The 6,996-nt window shown below is 43.4% G+C and overlaps 1 pseudogene; it reads left to right on the forward strand.

Moving 5' to 3' along the window:
* Window positions 1–2,429: 2,429 nt before the first annotated feature.
* On the forward strand, window positions 2,430–3,140 carry LOC138155163 (B-cell receptor-associated protein 31 pseudogene; annotated as a pseudogene).
* The last annotated feature ends 3,856 nt before the right edge of the window (window positions 3,141–6,996 follow it).

The raw sequence follows: 6,996 nt of genomic DNA on the forward strand, positions 1-6,996 counted from the left end.
AAGAGTATGAATAATTTAGCATGTTAGGAAGCTTAGATTCTATTGTATTCTACACAGTTAGATATATACATGATAATTTGAGGAGGCAGAGAGCATGAACAACTAGAGAATTGGGAAAGATTTCCCTTTGGAAACAATACATGAACTGAAACTTGAAATAAGTTAGGGAGTAAAATTAGCAGAAGAAGCTTTTGTAATAATCTAGCTGAGGAGTGGAGAACCTGCAGCCTCTAGGCCACATGTGGCCCTCTAGGTCCTCAAGTGCAGCCCTTTGACTGAATCTAAACTTCAAAGATCTCCTTAATAAAAGGATTTTTTTTCTGTGAAGCTTGGACATAGTCAAAAGGCCTCCCTGAAGGAACTAGAAGGCCACATGTAGCCTTTAGATTGCAGGTTCCCCACCCTTGATCTAGGCAACTGTAATGGTAATGGTAATTTGAAGATCTTCCCTGCCCCTTAATAAGCCTAAGTGAATTCGAAGACCTTCTCTGCTTTGAAAATATACTCTTCCCCCTAATAAACTGAATGTAATCACATGGAGTCTGTACTGAAAGGAGTTTGCTGAAGGGTGGAGCAGAGTCCACAGGAATCTGGGAGTCAGAGCAGCTACACACAGTTGGGAGGAGAGGACACATCCAAGGGAGACAGCCTTTTGAGTAAATATTGTTCTTGTGCTGGTTTGTGGGAAGGCTAAAGGATGCTGTGGCTCTCTGTGCTGTTATGGCTTATTAACTTCTTTGCTACTATGATGGAATCGGCTTACTGGTTTTGAGATGCAGTTTTCTGTTGCCTTTTTTTTTTTCAAGCAATTGGGGTTAAGTAACTTGCTCAAGGTTACATGGCCAGTTATTTCTGGGTGTGGTGCTAAGTATCTGAGCCTGGATTTGATCCCCAGGTCATCCTGATACTGGGGTCGGTGATATTACTTGCTGTGCTACCTGGCCACCCCAGTTTTCTGTTGTCTTAATAAATGTTTTGTGTCTGTCTTCTATATGGGGAGTCTATTATATTTTATGATTGAGCACTATGCAGGTATATTTATAGTGACTGTTGGTGCTGTGAATATTGCATTGGTGCTACAGCAATAGGTAACAAAAGCCAGATCTCTGCCCACACAGTTGCTGAGTGTGTGGATGAAGAAAAGGAAATGAATGTGAAAGAAGTTGGGAACACAGAAAAGACAATGCTTGGCCACTAATTATATATAGGATCAAGGGAAAGTAAAGAAAGAGGCTGATTTGGAGGCCAAACAGGCACTTGGTGAGATCCCAGAGTAGCAAAGATATAAGGGCTAGATATACAAATCTGGGGGTCATTTACACAGTGATAATAATTGAACCCACAGGAGAAGAGGTATTTGAAAGAGCATTTAGAGGGAAAAGAGAAAAAGACACAGGAGGAACCTCTTAAATTGTTGTTTTTTGGGGCTTTTTTTGCTTCATGTGTTTGCTTGCTTTGTCTCCCAACAACAATGCCATGAAAAAAAAAAACCTAGAAATTTCCCCCAAACAAACCAAAAAGGATAATCACATTGAAAGAATTAAAGGGAAAAAAATTATAGCAGCAAAACTGTCCTAAGATGAAATAAGAAGGAACTAAATGTAACCAAAGACTTTTAGGAAGATTAAGCTCAATGGTTTAGAAATGTTATGGGAAAGTATAAACAAAACAATGGGTTAGATGAAAATCAGAATTATTGTACAGAAGAAGGAACAGAGAAATTAGGAAAACAAGCTCAGAAAAAGATTTCAAAACAATACATATGAAAGTAAATGGATTTGAAGAACAGAACAAAAATAGAAAATTTTAGAAGTATTGGAGGGGAGAAAGAGGAAGAGGAGAAAGAGAGAGACTGGAGAGAGACAGAGACAGAGAGGTTGACAGAGATAGAGAATGTCATAGATGAGAAAACTATAGCCAAGTTAAGAAGCATTTATTAATCGCCTCACTCCTGGGCCAGTGCTTTGCTCACTCCACCACCTAGCCACCCCTCTTATGTTATCTTATCTTTCAGATCAGTTGTCCAACTTGCTTACTACCTGTGGGGGAGAACTCTCAAAGCTGTTACTGCCACTGATACAGCCACAGACCTTTCTTGTCAACCACCTCAGTTGTGTTGGGTTGAAAATTTTCACCTGACCTTTTGTTTGTTCTTCCATTCCAGAATTTTATTTGAGGCAGTATTTTAAAGTAATTTAGAAGGGAATTTGGTAGCGTTCAGGTGAGTTCCTGCTCCTATCTACCATCTTAGGTGGCCATTGGAGCCTCCAAGATCATAGAGGGCTCGGAGGACTGAGCGGGGAGAGTGGCCTCCCTGGTCCACTTAGAGGCTGGCCCCATCCCCCCAAAAGACGTTGCTTTAGAGACCACCCGAAGGTGGTGCCACGTGCCCCTTGTCCTTTGGGCCCAAGGCTGGCCAGTGTCTCAGGATGACTCTCCAGTGGATGGCAGTGGCTACCTTCTTCTACGCTGAGATCCTGGCCGTCCTGCTGCTCTGCAGCCCCTTCATCACCCCGCAGAAGTGGCAGCAGATCTTCAACTCCCGCCTGGTGCTCGGGGTGCTGAGCCACGGGCAGCCCTTCTTCGGGCTCCTGCTGCTGGTCCTGGTGCTGCTCTTCCTGGACGCCATGTGGGAGATCAGGAAGGTCGACAACGCTGAGAAGGGGAGCCTGCTGAACTGCCCCTTGGCCCTGGAGCACCACCAGATGAAGCTCTTTCGAGCGCAGCGGAACCTGCACGTCACGGGCTTCGCACTGCTGCTGTCGCTGCTGCTGCGCCGCCTGGCCACCCTGCAGAAGCAGCAGGCCTCAATGCAGGCCTCCCGGGAGGCCCTCCAGAGGCGGGCCGAGGTGGCCGACGAGGCGGCAGAGCGCTACCTGGACGAGAAGAAGAGGCTGCTGGAGGAGGCCGCGGCCCAGGCTAGCCTGAGCGTCGCGGCCGAGGTGAACGAGAACCAGGCCCTGCGGGCGGACCTCAGGAAGCTGACGGAGGAGCTGGAGACCTGCCGCCGGAACCTGGGGCGGGCCCAGGACGAGGCCCTGGACCTGCGCCGGCGCTGTGAGGAGCTCACGGAGAAGCATGATGGCTGGGGGAAGCAGCAGGACGCCAAGGAGAGCCAGGAAGACCCGATGGCGGAGTGAGGGCCAGCGGCTCTGACCTCTCCCATCCCCGCCCCAGCTCCCCCGCCTCCCCCGTTACCAGGCCCCATAAGATAGCTTCCGGGCCTTCCGTTACACGCAGCTGCCCCTGGGTCACGTGGTGTGTGTGCTCTTGCCGACACAACCAGCTGCCACCCTGGGCCACGTGGTGTGAGTGTGTGGGTGCTGGCTTATTGCACCATCGAATCTTCACGGGGTCTTCGGCCCATGCGTCCCTTGGCTCCATGCACTCCACTGGCAGCGCAGCTTCCCTACATTCCCCCCCCCCCCCCAAGCCCCGGATTTTAGCCTTTCTCTTTTGCTTTGCAAATAAATTGTACCCTGCCTTGGCAATTGAACACCCACCCATCCCTGTACAGTTTGGTCCCATGCCAATTTTGCCCTGAATTCAGAGGGCAATCCCAGTAATTAAAGGGGGGTGGATTCTTTCAAGTGTTCAGTTTGCCCATTTGGGAGTTTTCCCCTCTTCTGTTTTATCTTATTCCCTTCTCCCATCCCCAGTCTACCTTTATTCCAAAGAACAGTGGGGTGGGCTGGGGTATTTCTGTCTGAAGGGGGGCACCTCAAGTTTTAGTTATTTGTTTGAGCTCTTTCTCCTGTTGGGTTTTGGTTTAGGGATTGAGGGATTAGTTGCTCTCCCTTTTCTCTTGGGACCCTCTGATGTGTATGTTTATGAACAAAGTCTCGGGTGGTCTCCTCCTGTGTATACAGAGCATCTCTTGGAAGAGTAAAGTATGTCTAGAAAAGAAATGAAATAAGTATGGGGTTATACCTCAAATCAGCTTCCCAGCTGTAGAAAAAAGAAGGTGATTGGTTTAAAAAAATTTAAAGTGTGGAGCTTAAAATTACTTTTGATGTGCAAAACCAGCTAAAGCGCAAAACTTCTGAGACAAATTGGAATCTTTAAACTAAGTACCTTAATAAAATTGAAACTTTATAGCTTTGTTTGATTAGTCACTATCTGGATGCAATCACAATAGAAGGAATTAGAAAACAGTATTATTTTGATTACTGAAGAATGTAATGGATTTGAGAGAACATAAGGGAAGGAGGGAAAAAAAGAATAGGTTGTTTTGGGGATTTAAAGATATATGAAGGAAGCAAAAAGAGAAGCATAAAGAAGATGAAGATTGGTTATGTTTGTGAGTAAAAAGGAGTCCAATCTATGGAACAAATTTCCTGCCATAGCAGGAAGGTGCTCAGCTTTTTGCTGTCAGCTACCAATGTCTTTGAAGTGAGTTGTAGCCCTAACAATAAGGGGTAACAGCAACAATGTGACAAAGTTTGATTGATATAAGGGCTTTATGACTGATATAGAAGGTGCTTTTCAGAGTTCAGAGAATACCTGGTGCTGGGGTGCTGGTCAAAGCAAAACAATATATGAAACAATATGAAACAAAGGATTGTTGTTATGCAAGCTCCGGGCACAGCTTGCTTGCTAGGCTTTAGCTCTGGAAAACAGGGTGTGTCCTACTATCTTGACATTTCTCCCTTGTGGTCCAAGGTAGGGGGTCTGAAAGAACTCCTACCCTTCTGGTCAATAAAGGAGAGGCAAGGTATAAGCCAAGATGCCATGAGAAGCCAGTTGGGCCAGGAGGGGCAATTTTATCCCAGGAGGTCAGTTCCTTGAGGGGACCTATTGGGGAAGTGTGTCCCAGGTATCATTGCTAGCCATTGCATGCTTGCTGGCAGAAAAGAGAAGGGGGCCAAAGAATATAGAGGGAGAAAATGCCAACACACGATTGAATCACGGCCCTGGTGGTTGGGCACATAACAAAAGGGAAGAGGAAAAGAAAAAAAAAACTAGGACAGTATACTCAGCATTCATCTGGAATCTTGGGACAACTGTCTCGTCTGGATGTTGGCTGCTTCTGGGTCTGTACTAGGTGAACCTTGAGGTTTCTGGACAGTTCTGTTGACCTCTTAAGATCAAGGGCTTTCTTTGGATGATCTAGGAGTCTACTATGCAAAAAAATGTAATATTTCTCATTATATTCTTTCCCCACTCTTCCCATAAAATCTGAAATGTTTGTTGATAATTGTTAAATACACAAAAAAATTAAGTTTAAAAATTGATAAGGTAGATTTTAACATTTCACTAGTGAGATATAATAATTCAAACAAAACTATAAATGAGAAAGAAGTCACTAACTTGCCTCTGTTATAACAAATGCCCTCTAGTCCAATACACAGACCATGTATAAAAGAATAAACATGCTAGGAGAAGTGGATCCTATGCTAGTTGAACTTATACTGTTTGAACTGGAGACATGAACTGCAGAGTGTATTCAGGTATCGCTGTTTCAAATTCTTGTGATTAGTCTACATGGCAAAGGGAACAATTATAATCTTGGATTTTATTGATAATAGGAGACGGTATCATTGGGATTTCAGACTGGTGCATTACAAAGACCACTGTAACAGACTTGGGAGGGTGTATGTATTAAAAAAGGTGTCTCAAAATGTTAAAGTATTTGCTTGGTAGAGCCCCAATTGTAACTTTACTTCCTTTGGTCAAATTCATAAATCTTTCAGGGTAAGGTACACAAGGGTAGAAAGGTTAAAAAGTGGAGTACTATCTGATGCAGAACAGATAAATTGGGATTTGGTAACTAGGAATTACAGAATTTCAGGATCAAAAGTGACCTCGGAGACCATCCAGACCAACCTGTATTTAAAAAAGGATCCATCAACAACATACAAGGCTAGTCTTCTACTTTTTCATTAAAGACTTGTGGAGGGTGGGAGGATTGGACAGAGAAACTACCACCTAAGGTAGAACATCCTTATTTTGGAGAGGTCTAATAGAATTTTTTTTTCCTTAAATGAGATCTCCTTGAGCACAGAGATCATATTTCTTTATATTCCTAGTGCTTTAAAACATAATCTGACACTAGCTGAGTGCTTAAATATTTGTTGATGATGATGGTGATAGGTAAAGGAGAAGGCAATACTCATTGAAGTCTGGTGTTTTATGCCTGTGTACTCTTCTTGTGTCTGGTTTTTGACACTAAAATTTGGTGACAGTATGTCCTAATGTGAACAATTATAGAGTTACTTAATCACACTTTCCAGTTCCTTAAGAGTTCGGGGGAGATCATTGGAGGCCAGTGTTTTGAAGTAGAAGGTAGCTAAGTGTTCTTTTATCTTTATTATCAACATCCTCTCAAATCTTTTTGTTCTGTCCTTTTCAGTCAAAAGATTATTACTCTCGGGGCGGCCAGATGGCTCAGCGAGTAAGAACACCGGCTCCAGTGTCGGGATGACCTGGGATTGAAAAAAAGAATTTTACTCTCATTGGCAGTTAAGATAGAAGATTAATAATGTACAATCCTGTCTATTTTCGGTTATTTTATCTACTCTGAGGCAAGGTTATATACTTCCCCCATTCCTTTTTTTTTGGAGGGGGGAGGTAGGGCAATTGGGATTAAGTGACTTGCCCAAGGTCACATGGCCCAGTGCCCTATTCACTGCACCACCTAGCCGCTTCCCCCATTCCTTTTTTTTTTTATTCTTAACTTTTCTCATCAGTCTTAGATCATTTTGAAATATGGTTCTAAATCACATTCTTGTACTTATCCTCATTACCTTCGCTTCCTTTTTGTATATGTATCTTTTTAAAATAATTTTTTGAGCTCCTTCTGCATCCACATCAGTCTCTTTGCATTTTTCCTCCTTGTCAGTTTCCCTTTGTGACTTCAGAATTTTATTTTTTATACCTGCCAATATCTACAAGGGATGAAAATATGTAGAATTGTAGTACATGGTTCTTTTAAAAATTAAAAAAAATTTGGTATCTTTATATAACTTGCATTTCTCATTATATTCTTTCCCCACT

The sequence above is a fragment of the Petaurus breviceps genome, unplaced genomic scaffold (assembly GCF_028583685.1).
Source record: "Petaurus breviceps papuanus isolate PSGF00001 unplaced genomic scaffold, PetGlider_PUasm1.0 91133, whole genome shotgun sequence".
Classification (NCBI taxonomy): Eukaryota; Metazoa; Chordata; class Mammalia; order Diprotodontia; family Petauridae; genus Petaurus; species Petaurus breviceps.